We start from the raw sequence: 16,963 nt of genomic DNA on the forward strand, positions 1-16,963 counted from the left end.
CGTAGAATTTTGTGTGCTTGTTTTGTTTGCAGCTGCGAGACTTCAAGACAAGTCGTGTCAGATACGCCAACGCTTGATATAACACTTTGGATACATAATGCATGCAACTTCAAGTACAAGTGGTTTTTCTGTTTGAAGTACTGCTAGAGATTTGTGCCCTCAAACACAGGAATTTTGATAAATTCTGTTTCACACAGTTTCCTCTGCAAAAGAAGTATGGTGCACTTACAGTCACTCAATCGTGTCCAACTCTTTGTGACCCCATGGACTATACAGCCCAAAGAATTCTCCAGACCAGAATACTGGAGTGGGTAGCCATTCCCTTCTCTAGGGGATCTTCCCAACCCAGGGATTGAACCCAGTTCTCCCGCATTGCAAGTGGATTCTTTAGTAGCTGAGCCACCAGGGAAGCCCAAGAATACTGGAGTGGGCAGCCTAACCCTTCTCCAGTGGATCTTCCCAATCCAGGAATTGAACCAGGGTCTCCTGCATTGCAGGCAGATACTTTGCCATCTGAGCTATCAGGGAAGCCCAGAAAGCCAAACATGCACCTCTAACGGATGACAAAGGATGCCCAGCTTCTAGTGGCCTGCCTGCAGCTTCCTGGGGTCAGCAGCCTCCAATTAGGGCTGACTAGAAGCCTTCCCTTTCTTTGTCTACAAAGCTCTCCCACCCCTCTGCCTGCCTTTGCATCTCTGCCAAAGTTCCAGTCGTGACGGTTGACCCCCTTTATTTGTTCTCATTTGATTGTTTCTGTTTACCTCCATAGGCCCGAGGGGTTAAGCTGGATGGTTTGAAATTAATCCCATCCAATAAAAAGATAGAATCTAAAAATTATTAAGAAATTTCTTGATTGGAAACAAAACCTCTGTTCCTCTTCCACCCACCCTTCCATGTATACAATCAGTATTGCTGGGTAGACAAAGCATTTTCCCTTGTTATAAATTCTAAGGTCAGGCCTACAATATTGCTTCTGTTTTTTATGTTTTGGGTTTTGGCTGCAAAACAGGTCATTAACCATCCCATGTCAGCCAGGATGCGTTAAACTGCCAGAAACTAAAACTCTGGCTTAAACAACAAGCACAGTCTGGAGGTGGGGCGGCCCTGTGTCACTGGCTCCCGGTGTTACAGCTTCACCAAGGGCCGGGGGTCCTTCCATCGCTCCATCGTCATCCTCAGCATTGACTTCCTCCTCAGGCTGGAAGCAAGCAGTCGGGGCATTTCCATGAATTGCAGCCGGATGAAGAAAAGAGACCCTGCCTTCCCGTGAGACTGTTCTAGGGCAGACGAAACTTTCCCCAGAAGCCCCTAGTCGGTTTGCCACTTCCTGTTGGGCAGCCTTGGGTCCTAAGCCCGTTCTAGGACCATCTCCAGGAGGAGCAGGATTATGCTCGGTCCAGGCGGGCCCACCCTGATGGGGTGAGGTTGGTTGGCTCCCCCCCACCCCCAGGATGCCCAGCTGCCTTTGGGGAGGAGTGGCTAACTGAACCGAGCTGGGAGTGGGGAGTAGGTGTTGGGAAGGAGAAGTGGGTGACGTGCCCTGGGTGGACAGGCATCACCCCACCCCCACCTGGTTGTACACTTAGGTTCTGTGGTGACGAGTAGTGAGGCTCTTTCCACACTCTGTGTGGATGACGAGGGGTTAGGGGGTGATGGCTAAAGGGGACGCAGGGGTTTTGAAGCTGACCATGGTGAAGACTGCACAACTGTGACTACATGAGAAGCTGTTGAATGGCGCACTCTAAATGCCTGAATTGCATGTGTATAATTACATCTTAATGAAGCTCTTACCCAAACACCAGTCTTTGGACTGGAATCAAATAGAGGTAATACAATGAAGAAAAGAGAATTGATTGCAGCTATTTCCAGAAGCCCCAGTTTGCACCAGGATTGGTGCCTATAAGCTTCTCAGTTGTTAGACCCTAAAGACCCTCAATACCAGGTTGCCACTCGTTTGCTTCCTTGTGTGTAGCTTCTTTACAGGTAGGCACAGCAGATGCCAGTCTGGCCAGACCAGCCCTCCAGGAGGAGAGGAAGATGTCTTGGCTTCTCCATCAAGCTGAGGAATTCTTCCCCTGCTCCTGCCCAGGGGCCCCCCTGTGAATTCCTGCTGGGCACCATCTGATGCAGGAAAGGGACCAGAGGCTCTCCTTGCCCTGGGGTGGCCCGTGGTGCTTGGAGAAAGAAGAGGCGTGTCTTCTGTCTGACGCCTGTGTAACCATCAGGCCCAAGTCAGAGATGAAGCAGCATTAAAGACAGCAGCCTGGCAGCAAAGGAGACACGGACTTAAAGAACAGACTGTTGGTCTCTGTGGGAGGAGGCGAGGGTGGGACGATGCGAGAGAATAGCACTGAAACATACACGTTACCATCGTAAGAGAGTGAACCGGCAGGAGTTTGACGTACGGTGCAGGGCACCCCAAGCCCATGCTCTGTGACGACCTGGAGCCGTGGGGTGGGCGGGAGCTGGGAGGGGGCTTCAGGAGCGGGGAGACACAGGTATACCGAAGGCCAATTCATATTGATGTATGGCAAAAACCAGTATTGTTACTGTAAAGTAATTGTCCTCCAATTAAAATAAAAAAAACAAACAAAAACCAGAAGCCTGGGGTCCTGACACTACAGGACCCCAGGGCTCCTTTGAGCCCTGGTTGGGGTTTTGTTTTCCTTTCAAGGAGCCATCTGTACATCGGCTTTTCAAAAATGTGCTTTGTAAATGACAAACTTGAGCAGCTCTACAAGGCAAGGACTCAAGGAACACTTAGATGTCTTTTCTTTTAGGTTATCTTGTAATGTTTAGAGAATACCTACAAACTTTAAAAACTAGTCACCTTCAGCAGGACACGCCACTTTACATTCTATCCCAGCTTAAACATCCAGATCTGAACGTGCTGGCAAGGTCCGCACTGGTCACAGTTAATGGCCATAGGCTGTTTCATGTCATCGTGAAATTTGCTTAACCGTTTCCCTATTGTGTGTCCTGGCCCTTTTCCAGTTTTGTGTTATGTTGAACCGCAGTTGCTGTGCATATATTTGTGTGTGCTCGGTTATTTTTTTCTTGGAATTATTTTCTTGCAGCATATTCCCAAAAGTGGAATGACTGGGTCACACCGTTCTTAGCTCCTGTTACATATTGTCTGATTTTTTTTCTCAAGAAAGAGAGGAACCACTATAAACTCACCAGCAGTGTATGAGTGTGCTTATTTCCTTAAAGTCCTGCCAGCATTCTGCTCTATTCTTAAAAAAAAAAAAATTATGCTAGCTTAATAGATGGGAGATTGTTTTAAGTGACACATCTGTCATTGCTGGGGGTTTGAAATCCATCAGCCTGGCGTGGGCCAGGTGGCCACAGGTCGACAAAGAATTTCCAGCATGAAAGAATGTAGCTGGCTGTGCCCAGGGAAGAGTAAATAGGTCACCTGGGAGGCAGGCCCCTGTGCCCAGAGGTCATTTCTCTTTCACAGAAGCAGCTCCTAAAAAGGCTTTTACCATACATGGGAGGTGTCTGTTATCCCCCAGGGTAGACTCCAAGAACTCTGAGTCTGGCCCTTCAAACTCTCCCATCCCCATCTTTATGTGGGTAATGCATTTGGGGCTCGTGTGACAGGTCTGGACTTAACGAAAGCGTGGAGGGGAGCCCTGGGGCGGGGAGCGCGGCTCTGCCTCTGCTTCTCTCTACCCTGCACGTGTGCCGAGGTTCCAGGCCCGGTGCCTCCAACAGCATCTCTTCTCCAGCCAACAACAGCCTTCCACCCAAACTGGAGCCATTCCAGGTGTCTGAGCCCCAAGGTCCCTGCAGATGGAGTGTAATTTAACCCAGATGATGCTTGGTTGAGGGGCCCCAGATGGCAGGGGGCTTCCTCCTGGGCATGGCTTTAACTGTGGACATTCTCAAGATCAATCCAAGATGATCCCGACTGGAGAGGCATCAAGACACCACGGGGCTTCTTGCCTCCAGATCTGCTGTTTCCTCTGCTTTGACACCTTCCTCCACCTTTGCTCTTGCTAATACCTGTTGTTTCAATGTTATCTTCTTCCAGAAGCTTGTTCCTGACCTCCAGTTCTGGGTTAGGAGCTGCTCTTCTGAGCTCCCATAGCATCCAGCACATACCCCTCCCTGTACTTTTAAAGAAAGATTATTTTTTTGGCTGTACCAAGTCTTAGTTGTAAAAAGCAGGATTCGTTGTTGTTGTTAGGGGTGGCCTGTGGGGTCTAGTTTCCTGACCAGGGATTGAACCCAGGCCCCCTGCATTGGGAGTGCAGAGTCTTAGCCACTGGACCACCAGGGAAGTCCCGCGTCCTGCTCTTTTCTCGGTCTAACACTCATCACACTGGACTGTGGTGGCTAGAAGCCTGTTTGAGCCATGTCCAGTCCAGGGGGCAGGGCTCAGTTGGTGGAATGAATAGATGTATGGACAAACATATGTGATGATGGAAGCATGGAATAATTAACCCTGGTACTGACAGTGGCCACCAGGGTTGATATTCTGCAGCAATCCAGGGCTGGACTGGAAACTTGAGAGGCATACACGGCAAATGAGCCCTTGGATTCTCTCCGCTTCAGAACCTGGAGATGAGTAGGACTGACTCCCAGCTGAGGCAGCAAGGGGAGCGGTCTGGGGTCTCGTAAACAGGTTCTTCAGTTATCTCTCAGCTTTGGTACAATCAGAAGCAATTCTTCTGAACACATTCTGGGCTATGGTCTTAGAGCGTCAGATTCCCATTATGGAATGAGGCCAGAAAAGAAAAAAGAAACGAAAACGATCAATCAAAACTTTGTTGCAAGGAAGCAGATTTCCTTTTCTTTTATGCTGCTCTTGGAAGACCTCACAAAATATCCCATGCGTATCAGAGTCCGGGCCCTTGATGAGTCCTTACCACGCTTCATCCTGTTTACTTGACGGACATCAATAAGCCATTGCAAAGCTCGGGTCACACGGGGGGCCAGGGCTGGGGTTCCTTGGGTGGGAAGTGGGCACAGAAATTCTAAATTGGGAGCAACTGCGAGGAACACAAAAACAAAACAGAAAGAAAATTCGAGCTGAAAATTGGGCTGAAAGCTAGGCCTAAGAAAAGGACGACACTGAGAGTGGGTTGGCAGAGAGAAGAGGGCATGAGCGTCACTGGGCAGGAGGGCATTGAGGAGTCCAAGCCTTGTTCTGAGCGGTCATGGCAAGATGGTCTCTGAAAGGCCCACGGCCCCTGGAGGAGATAAAGCTTCCAGAAAGAGACAGCATATGGCCACTGCCCTTAAGGACTTTCCCAAACATCCAGTCAGCTGGGAAACCAGACAAGCAAGCGGGTCACAGCACACAGAAGGCACTGGTGAGCACGAATACTGTTTTCTAGCCATGGCCATTTTCTTGTTGCAGTGACAAAAAATATACCAGCAGTAAATTTTTGATCTAATAATTTAGACAGGATTCACAGTAGTCTTTTTTAAAAAAAATTTTGATTCCTTTTCCCCCTTTATTTCTTTTAAAAACAATTTATTTTGGCTGCTCTGGGTATTCATTGCTGCTCAGGGGCTTTCTCTAGTTGTAGTGAGTAGGGGTTACTCTCTAGTTGCAGGGCATGGGTTTCTGTTGTTGAGGCTCCCAGATTCCAGAGCACGGGCTTCCATAGTTGTGGCCCATGGGCTGAGTTATCCCGAGGCACGTGGAATCTTCCCAGACCAGGGATCGAACCCATGTCCGATTCAGGGAATTGGCAGGTATATTCTTAACCACTAGACCACCAGGGAAGTCCTGCACTTTAGTCTTTGCTTAAGCAAAGAGTTTACTTCGCGTGTGTTTGATATTAAAGATGGTTGCATAAATCTATCGTTTCATGTAATCTTCAAAATTTAATGTTGGACGTACTCTGGTAGAAAAGTGATACATTAGTAAGAGGAAAAATTCTTGCCACAGTGTTGCTTTGCAGGGTTTATAATTTTGTCTTTGCCAACCTCAGATTCTTTAGAGAAGTAGGTTAGGTGGGATATAAATTATAAATTAATAAGTAAAAAGATAGAATCCCTATATTCTACTATTTTCTCTCTACCATAGGTTGTGCCCATGTATAATTAAAATTTAACTTTTTTCAGTATATCATGTAAAGACAATAGCAACTATCCTTTCTTAGGCAACTAGATATCCTATTTACTTTAAATGTAATTTTCTTAAAGTTCCTTAAACTGGGAATCACAGATGCTTAAGAATCTGCAAGATTTTAATTTTGTATTTTCACCTTATTGATAATTTTTTAAAATTGGCAATTATAAAGAGAAAACTTACAGTGGCAATTTGCATTTGGTATTTTCATAAAAGACTGCATTTCTTAAGTCATCGTTTTCTCAAACTGGGATTCATGAGCAAATCCTGAGAGGACTTAAAAATTATTTCCCTGAAAATTCTCAAGTTTAAGAAACATTTGCTCTAATCAGTTCAGTTCAGTTTAGCCACTCAGTTGTGTCAGGCTCCTTGCAACCCTATGAAGTGCAGCATGCCAGGCTTCCCTGTCCATCACCAACTCCTGAAACCTACTCAAACTCATGTCCATCACGTTAGTGATGCCATCCAACCATCTCATCCTCTGTTTTCCCCTTCTCCTCCTGCCTTTAGTCTTTCCCAGCATCAGGGTCTTTCCCAAGGAGTCGGTTCTTCACATCAGGTGGCCAAAGTATTGGAGTTTCAGCTTCAACATCAGTCCTTACAATGGACACCCAGGATTGATCTCCTTTAGGATGGACTGGTTGGATCTCCTTGCAGTCCAAGGGACTATCAAGAGTCTTCTCCAACACCACACTTCAAAAGCATCAATTCTTTGGTGCTCAGCTTTCTTTATAGTCCAACTCTCACATCCAAACATGACTACTGGAAAAACCATATCTTTGACTAGATGGACCTTTGCTGGCAAAGTAATGTCTCTGCTTTTTAATATGGTGTCTAGGTTGGTCATAACTTTTCTTCTTATAATACAAAGTTCATTCTTCTCTGGTTCTTTTGAGCCTCAAATTAATGACATATTAACATTATAGCTCATGTTTTTCGATGTCTCTTTGATATTAAATTAAGTCCTAGCTTGTTAAAGATCTACTTCTACTTTTATTTCCTGAAGAACTTTTGTTTTTCTATTTGGTTTTCCATTTATCAAGAAGCAACATGTTTGGTTTTTTTTCCCCCTTAAGACCATGATTTTCTAAAGATTATTAGAAAATTTTCTAAAGGTTTTTACTAAGGATTCAAGTAGGAGTTGCAAGAATGTCACAAGCCAGCTGAAATATCTTTGTCTTTTCCTTACTGTAAGGATCATGGAACTGCTTGAAAGCTTCACCTTCACAAAAATAAGCTTCAAATTATTCAGGAGTCCTGATGGCTTTAAAAGTCAGTTCAATTGAACACTGAGGGCATGTGAAGTAACTTTCAGATGAGGAAGGTTTACCTACAGTGTCTGATGGTTCGAACTGGATCTTTAATAAGGAAACATCAAGGAGATGGATGAAGCCTTCCGACCTGTGATCACTCTTTACTGGCAAGGAATAAACCATGTGCAGTGAATTTTATCCAAGTCCTGCTCAATCTCCTGGGCTAAACTCAAATGCCACTGTCTCCTTGACACCATCCCAAGTCAGTCTATTTCTTCCTTTCCTTAGCTGGCCCTCCTCTTTCCCCTTAATACATCTCCTTTAATAAGTCCCTGGTCTGCGGCTGGCCCCATCTTTACCTGTGTTATTTGTCTATGGCCCACCGCCCCATCTTTACCTGTGTTAGTTATGTCTTGTCTTCCCTGTAAGACTGTACATTGTCTTTTAAAGAGGGGCCACATCCATCTGCCCAGAACATTCACAGCATTATATATGTATTCAGTCAATCAGCCAGTTAAGTCTTGAATGTGAAATGTTGCAGGGGAGACATGCTCCAAACTCATGGGGACCGTATCTATCCATCTTTGTGTGAGTCAGAGATCCTACCGCAATGCCCTTCATCTGTCAGTTCTCGGTAACTCTCGGCTGAGTGAATGGATGACAGGAATGGCAAGGTCATTACACAACCTTCAAAAGCACCAGAGTCACTCTGCACCCATCCTGACTCTGCATCTGAGCCAGAATAGGTGGAATAGCATTGGTAATACCTCACTGGTTTTGTTTTGTTTTTTTTCCACTCTGCTTGAAATCCACAGGTACATCTCATGATGCCTTTGCAACCCCCAACCCCTAATGCCTTTCCAAACTCTAAAATCCTCAGGGTGGCATAACTCATTCACTCATTCAACAAACATTTACAGACCACCTAATACATGCAGAGACTTGCCTCTGATAGGCTCCAGGGATACAGAGGTGAAAAGACAGATGGATTCAGGTGTGTTGGGAGCTCACGTTTTAGTAAAGACAGAAGGACAATGACCAGGAACAAATACATCAGAATCCAGAGTGGCTGGAGGGGACGGGGCTGGAGGAGGTAATCAAGTTGGACTAGGTGTTCGGAGGCTCTGAGTCAATGAACTCCAAGAGAGGGGCTCTTCCAAATGGGAAATAATTACATTTTTATTAGCTTAGCTTAGTATAGGAACACAACTGGAAATACCTGGAGCAGGAGGGAACAAGCTGATGGATGGCTGGGTGGATGGATGGATGGATGAAAAAATTCAGGGCAGATCCAAAGTAGGTCACATTTACAATGTCTTTAAATCAATTCTTCTCCTCTTAGAAGTACAATTTTCCTTTCAGCTAAGGCTGATGGAAATCTTTGTGCTGATGTATCAACAGCCCTACTCGCTAAGCAGGATCCTAGGGAGACTTGGCAAGAAACACTGACTCTGGATTCAGCCTCCCAGGCTTGGTCATGGGTCGAGCAGGTGGGCCGGTGGCCACAGGAACCACCGTTGATGACCGGGCCGTCTGATCCTACTAATCTGAGGGCAAGGGAGACAGTCACCCAAAACCGCCCTGGAAGGAGCAGTGTCAGAGGAGCAATCCGATGAGAGAGCCATTCACTCTTGTCTAAAGGGAAAGAGCGGGTTTCACCGGCAGGCCGGTGGAGCCAAGCCCTCCTGCCAAGGCTTTTCCGATGGCACGAACCCCGGTTTTAGAAGACTCCAGGTGTACGAGAACTTTGGAAAGGGGGACTTGTTTCGGCCAGTGTACAATAACCCCCTGGCCGCTGAAGAAATGCAATTTCCCATCATCCTGCGAACGTGGGTTTGAGAGACAAAATGCAAAGTTGAGGGCCTCCCGTGCTTTGCACTTTCCCCGGTTCTCCCCAGTCTCTCCGTCAGCTGGTGAATGCTGGTGAACTGTTGCTATTATCCCCATCTTACAGATCAAGGTGCTGGGGCACAGAGAGGTGAAAGAAGCGGTCTCCACTGCAGAAGTGTGAGCAGCTGAGTTAAGGGTTTCATTCAGGTCCTTCTGATGTCAGAGCCCAAGCTCCTGCATTTCCTTTAAGTAAGTCTTTGATTTATGGAGAAATCGCATTCTCTCCGGCAGGGGTAGGGAACCCATGTAACAATTCTGAAGTAAGACTGTTTTATGAGTGTTAGGTGGGGATTTCACAAGGCCCTTTATATTCACTGGGTAAATACTGTGGGTCTCTGGGAACTGCTCACAGGTGGGGGTCGAGTGGCTGCCGCCACCCCCTCCCTTGGAGCCAGGGAGGGGACTGCTTGAAATCCACTGCTGAATCTCATTATGCCACTCCAACTCCCAACCCCAAATTCCCTTCCAAACTCTAAAACCCTGAGCAGGAACAGGTGTGTTAACAAAGAGTTTATAAAAGAGAGGTCAAGACAAAAACTGTCACGGGGACAAAAGGATTTCCTTTGCAAGGGGATTTATGAGGGAGACTGCCTTCAGACCCCCTGAGCACGCTGCCCCAGGGAAACCCGAAGGAAACAAGCTGTCGAGCGAACAGAGGGGCTTGTGTTTGGGGAGCTGGGTGCCTGGCAGCAGCAGGTGCGCTGGGATGGGGAGGGCCAATGTGCCCGCCCCTCCACGGACTGTCTCCCCCCTCTGCCCCTGGACTGGGCAGCGCCTGCCTGGCTCTGGGTTGGGATGATGTATCCAGCCCTGCAGCCCGGCTCTGAAGGCTCTGGGGCACAGCTGGCTGCTCAGATGGGCCATCTGGTCCAGATTTTTAAAATCGCTCCCAAGGCCACTGACTCCCAGCACAGGTCTCTCCACTGGGATCACTGAGCGCCGGGTGCCTTTATTCAGCCACCTGCTTGGCATCGCTGTGCGGATAACTAATAGGATCTCAAATATGAAATGACCCCAAAGGGCTGTTGAGCCTTCTACCCCCTGCCATCTCCTCTGGTCTGTCTCATTTCAGGACATGTTGTCACCAGCCACCCAGAGGCTCAAGTCGCAACCCTGGGTGTCCCTGTCGACTCCTCCGTGCCTTCTCCCCCACCCCTGGTCCAGTCATCAGTAGGTCCTGCCGGCGTCCGCTCCACCGGAACCCCTCCATCCCCGGACCCACTGGAACCCCTCCATCCCTGCTAGTCCTCCCCAGGCTGAGCCGCGTCACCTCTGCCCCTGACGCTGCCTTGTCTGTTCCTCCTGACCACTGGCCTGCACTTGGTCCCACCTGCTCCCGCCTCATCTTGCTCCCAGGTCTCCTGCCACTCTACACTTTCTTTCTGGCTCCTCAGCTGCACCAGGCGAGTATCCCCTTGGCTCCTTCAGCCTGGAATGGTCCCCCCGGGTCTTGGCTCAGTTGACCTTCTATTGGTTAGTTCTCGGCTCATGCTTCACGTTCTCAGAGAGACCGAACCACCCATCATGCATCTCAGCGCTTCCCCATCACTTGGCTTCTCCTTTCACTCCTGCACTGTCTGCCCCCCTCACTGATGGGTGAGGACCGCGCGTCTCTTCATCACCCTTCCTGACCCCAGGGCCTGGCGCTTGGCCTCACGTCTAGTAGCTGCTCTGGAGCCAAATGACTGTGACCCCAGCCTGTCTTCTCAGTGTCACCCCTTGTTGCCCTACTGTCCATCTCATCCTCCCGCTGGCCAGAATCTGGGAAGAGGGGCTACTACGACCCCAGACTGGCTGCCCGCGGCCTTGACTTTGCCCCATCCCCTCCACCTGGAGTCACACCTCCCTCCTGGCTTCTCCCCTCCCCCAGCTCCTAGCACTCTCCCCTGTGTGGCAGGTGCGAGGTTATTGTTCCATGGAGTTTGGTCTCTCTCCTGCAGAAATGGCAAATAAATACCCGGGTGGCCGGGGCACCATCAGGGGTTGTGGATTCCTTCCAGAGCCCGGCAGTGTGGGAGAGTTTCAGAAAGAACCCTGCAGACCCAGCCTGGAGGCCAGGCCTTCATCTTGACGCTGGTCCTAATCAGGTGTCTGGTTTCTTCAGGCCTCAGCGTCCCATGGAATGAAGCCACGTGTGTGTCTGAGATGTGGGTTGACCCCGACTCCAGGCCTCTCCTGACACTCACCTCCCCAAGAGGGAGGCGCCAAGGCTGCCGCTGATGGGCATTGTATTTCCCATCTGTTAACTGGAAATTAACTTAGCCCCGAGGGTGGCGAGCCTAGATTAATATTTAGAAAGGATTTAGAAAGAAAAGGACCCAGTTAATCCTGAGATAGAGGGCTTTTCATTTCTATTTGTGAAGTGGGTGGGGACAGAGTCCCTGGCTAGGACAGTCACCACTTCACTTTCCTGCCTGAAAAGGTCCTTTGCTGATGCAGTTTCTAGCTTTGCAGCCACGAAGCCGGCCCCAGCTTCTGTGGCTTCAGCCCCTCTGCTGTCAGATGTACTCAGCGCCCAACTCTTGTCCAAGGAGGAGACACCGGCCAAGTGGATGCTGATGGTGAGCGGGTAAAACTTCCAGACAGGATGAAGAGGTGGTGGTGACAACGGCCAAAGATGACTTTTTACACCATAAAATGATTAAGACCTGGACTGCTGCTGCTGCCAAGTCGCTTCAGTCGTGTCCGACTCTGTGTGACCCCATAGACGGCAGCCCACTAGGCTCCTCTGTCCCTGGGATTCTCCAGGCAAGAATACTGGAGTGGGTTGCCATTTCCTTCTCCAATGCATGAAAGTGAAAAGTGAAAATGAAGTCGCTCAGTCAGGCCCAACTCTTAGCAACCCCATGGACTGCAGCCTATCAGGCTCCTCCGTCCATGGATTTTCCAGGCAAGAGTACTGGAGTGGGGTGCCATTGCCTTCTCCGAAGACCTGGACTATTTGAGTTGAATTTGAGTTTAAATCTTCCTCTATGCAAGGCAAGCTAGTTGGCTTATTTAAGCCTCAAATTCCTTATCTATTAAATGGAGGTAATGATAGCATCTAATCACATGGTTCTTGTGAGGATAAGCAAGATAATACAGATAAAGCTCTTCTCCTAATGCCTGACAGGCAGTAAGTGCTTGGTAAACACTGGCTATTAATATTATATTTAAGTATGAATATTAAACTTTATAAAGTATGTGTGCTCATTGAGCTCAATCGCTCAGTAGTGTTCGACTCTTTCCCGCCCCACGGACTGTAGCCTGCCAGGCTCCTCTGTTCCTGGGACTTTTCAGGCAAGAATACTCAAGTGGGTTGCCATTTCCTTCTCCAGGGGATCTTCTCGACCCAAGGATTGAGCCTGCATCTCCTGCACTGGCAGGCAGGTTCTTTACCTACTGAGTCATCAGGAAAGCCCTATAATATTTATAAAATTTTATAAAGTATATAGTATATTAATATAATATATATAGTGTATAGTATAATATTATACTTTAATATTAAAGTGTCCCTCAATCCCATCAGTCACTGGATGACAGGATGTCCTCTTCATTCTCCAGAACTCAGATCTCACATTATCTTTTACACATTTGTCCTTTTAAGGCTTGGGATAAAATGTCAGCTGGGCCTCAGAGGATGGAAACATCACATGATTTAGCTTTCAGAAACATTCCACTCCCACACACCAGTGATGAAAAGGGCTTTCAACCCTGGGGCTGGAAATACACGCCTTCCTCCAGGGTTCCCCTACTTCCTCTCTTAAATGCCACCTCCTGAAACCACCCAAGGACACCTGCAGTCGCTCACACACACACACACACCAGTGCTTATGCGTGGGTGATGCATCCTGGTGTGGACGTCAGGACACACCCTCTTTGCACTGGGGCATGGAGGGCAGCCCCCAGGGAAGGGTCCAGGTACTCCTTCCTGAGCAGCTCTCTGGAAGCTCTCCTGCACTGGTCCCCTCCCACCACTTGCTCTGTTTGTTCATCCCCAGAAAGTCCTGAGCAACACATCAGGCAGAGGGAGTAACTTTCAGGTGTTGACCACTACCCCACCCGTGCCCCCAAGATCTTCTAACGCAGGAAGCCACTGGCTACAAGTGTAAAGACCGGGGCATGCATGTTAAAGTTGCAGAGCAGTATTAGTTTATACTTGATAAATGTTTCCTTACAGTTTTGTAATGTCCCCCAACTTGGGTTTATCATTTTGTTTTCTTTTTTTTTTTTTGCCACTTGGTTTTTGTTTTCTATTCTTTTTGGTTGTGCTACATGTGGAATCTTAGTTCTCTTACCAGGGACTGAACCTGAGCCCCCTACAGTGGAAGGCAAAGTCTTAACCACTGGACCACCAGGGAAGTCCCTAGGTTTTTTGTTTTAACTCCAATGGGCAAGGATGGGGTCTTTTCCTCTTTTCTCCTTGCCAAAACTTTTCGATGAAAGTTTCAAGAGCCACTCAATATACTGTCTGGCAATTATATAAATTGATAAGTGCTCTGAATGTTTAAACATTCATGTTAAAATGAGCAAGCATCCATTTCTAGCATCCGTTGAAAACTTTGGTCCAGCCTTCCTTCCTTTTCTCCAAACCTAGCCTAGGCCCATCTTGACACCTTTCAAGAATAGAACAGTCTTGTAGGTCAACTCCTGATGCTTTGACAGCATTTACTATCTCACTATAGGAGGTTGACTGAGTTCACAGCCTTGAGCCCGTTCGTCCTGCTCAGGTACCAGCACGTTGTGCTGTCGAGAGGACAGGTGACTGGCCTTGAGATCAGCGTCTGCAGGGCTGCCGTTGTACACCAACACTCACTGTCAGTTCCCAGATGGTGCAGTGGTCAAGAATCCTCCTGCTAAGGCAGGAGATGCAGATCCGATCCCTGGGTCAGGAAGATCCCCTGCAGGAGGAAATGGCACCCCACTCCAGTACTCTTGCCTGGAGAATCCTATGGACAGAGGAGCCTGGCGGGCTACAGTCCATGGGGTCACAGAGAGTTGGACACGACCGAGTGAAGACACGCACGTGAGCACAGGGAGAAGCCAGCTCATGCGTTTCTGAGACACGTGCTTGTTGAGCGCCCGGTAGATACAAGGCACTGCGCTCTGGGGGCTGGGAAGGCTACAGGCTGTTTTGTCCCACTTGGTGAGTTCACAGTGTTGATTGCAAGGATTACTATTTAGCAAACTAGGAATATTAAAAAAAAAAAAAAAAGCTATAGGTTTCCTTTAAAAAAAAAAAAAAACCCCAAAAGCCTTTATTTGAGGACTTCCCTGGTGGACCAATGGTTAGGACTTCACCTTTCATTGCAGGGTATGTGGGTTTGATTCCTGATCAGAGAGCTAAGATCCCACATGCCTTGGGGCCAAAAAAACCCACAACATAAAAAACCAAAAAACAATTTTGAACAAATTTAATAAAGACTTTAAAAAGGATCCACATCAAAAAGAAAAAAAATCTTAAGGAAAAATAAAACAGGGAACTCTGTTCAATGTTATGTGGCAGCCTGGATGGGAGGGGATTTGGTGGGGTGTGGGATATGGATACGTGTACTCGTGTGGCTGAGTCCCTTTGCTATCCACCTGAAACTATTACTATATTGTTAATTGGCTATGTGCCAATTCAAAATAAATAGTTAAAATGAAAAACAAACCTGTGTTTGGCAGGAGGCACCCCTTTGCCTAGAGAACTCGTCCATAGAAAAGACGAGCCTGCCCTGAGCAGAGGTGGGTACATTTGGTTTCTCTGAGTACTTGCCCCCAGGGCCCTCCTCTCTCAAATCAGTGCTGACTCGACTGTCTTCATATTCAGTGGGTGTGTGTCCTAGAAGATCCCAAACCCAGCCAACCATTTCATCTTGTCCTCCACACGCTGAGCAACCTGCTGGTAATATTTGTTTCCTGGCTGAATTTCACTCCTACCTCCCCTTCTGGGAGCATCACGGTCAGAGCTGCTAATCCATGAACAGAGAGGGGAGACAGGAGCCCCCAGGTCAGGGGAGGGGAGGCTTCATGCTTCCGGTCTCAGGGCTGCTGCCCTGGGGTTTCCTTGGCCTCTTGGCCTGGAACACTCACATCCCCGCTTTTTTTAAATTGCTTTGAATGATGGTATTTACTCATTTGCTGACAGCTTTTCCCACTTGAACGTGAGCCCACCCCCTCAACAACCACCACCCGCCCCCCTCTCCGCTGCCCCCGGACCCTGCCAGACCAGGTGGGGGTGGGGCCTGCATCCCTGCAGGTCTTGGCAGTGTCTTTAGCACTTACTGCCTGGTCAGTAGGAAGTGCTCAAAAAAAATTTTTTTTTGCATGTTGCAAGAAGAAAAGAGTTGGAGGTTATTTCCCACCACTGAGAAATTTCCTCCCCATACCCCTGACAGGTGAGAATCACCTTTTTAACACCTTGGAGATTCAGAGCAGCCTGTTCCATTCCATTTTTAAAGTGTCAATGCAATATTAAGAATCATCTCTAGGTGGTGAGTGGTAAAGAATCTGCCTTCACTGGGTTCAATCCAAGGGTTGGGGATCCCCTGGAGAAGGAAATGGCAACCCACTGCAGTATTCTTGCCTGGAAAATCCCATGGACACAGGAGCCTGGTGGGCTGCAGTCTATGGGGTCACACGGAGTCAGATACCACTGAGCACTCATGCCTGCACGCATGTTCTGTAACTGTTAGTGATACTCTGGAGAGCTTGATCAACTTGACCTCCCCCTAGAAGGAAACTCTAAGTTGCCAGTATCTTATTCCCTGGGATGAGCTCCCCCTGGCAGGTCATTAGCCCTTTCTGGATCCTTGTGTCTTTGCGCAAACTGAAACAACTTATTTCAGTATACTGAAGACAGCAATCAATCCTAGGGGATCCTGAATGTTTGTAAAAGTTGAGAAAGAATTCATCCTGTTTAATTAATGTCTGATGATGGAAAATGTTGGTGAAAGAATGTGTTCTAACCTGACTCCTGTGCTTACTTAGGTGCTTCAGGATCCAGGTGCTGTCTTTCTGATCACTGAGCGGCATCATGAGGGAACTCCCTGCATTGTGGACTAGAAATCTGATGATGGGTGGTGGTCTGCATCGTGGACTAGAAATCTGATGATGGGTGGTGGTCTGCATCATGGACTAGAAATCTGATGATGGGTGGTGGTCTGCATCGTGGACTAGAAATCTGATGATGGGTGGTGGTCTGCATCATGGACTAGAAATCTGATGATGGGTGGTGGTCTGCATCGTGGACTAGAAATCTGATGATGGGTGGTGGTCTGGTTCATGGATGAGAATCTTCAGGGTAGTAGTGACTCCACTTTAGGAGCCTGCAGGTCCTCCTGTTCTGGGCATATGCCCATCTGGTCCTGCCCCTCTGGCTGTGGGTACAGGAGCCCAGGGGCCCTGCCAGGATGACCAGCTCTGGGAACATTGGGTGTGGTCTCTCGTCCTGGGCCCCTGAGGCCCTACATTGAGGATACTGTTCTGCAGAAAAACGAGCTCAGGTGTGGCTTCAGGCAAAAACACAGACAAGGCCTGTGATCGTGGCGGCTGCTGCTTTCCCCCTCTTTATGGTGCACAGTGTGTGCTGACCAGTGGAGTTCATACACCATGGACTCGGCCAGGAAGAGGGGAGCAGAGCTGACTTTGTGGAGCAGCTGCCTGAAACCTCTGGAAACTGGCTAGAAACTTGTTGAAAACCTCTGGAAACTTGAGATCAAGCCCTGAGCCTTTGGAGTGAGAGCACTGACTCCAAGACCCTAGACTA

General features: G+C 48.2%; 1 non-coding gene across 1 annotated transcript; it reads right to left on the reverse strand.

The window, feature by feature from the left end:
* Positions 1-4,215: 4,215 nt before the first annotated feature.
* Positions 4,216-4,288, reverse strand: TRNAG-CCC. Its single transcript has one exon. It is a non-coding gene; the product is annotated as a tRNA-Gly (tRNA).
* Between the last annotated feature and the right edge of the window lie 12,675 nt (positions 4,289-16,963).

This window comes from Bubalus bubalis, chromosome 1 (assembly GCF_019923935.1).
Source record: "Bubalus bubalis isolate 160015118507 breed Murrah chromosome 1, NDDB_SH_1, whole genome shotgun sequence".
Classification (NCBI taxonomy): Eukaryota; Metazoa; Chordata; class Mammalia; order Artiodactyla; family Bovidae; genus Bubalus; species Bubalus bubalis.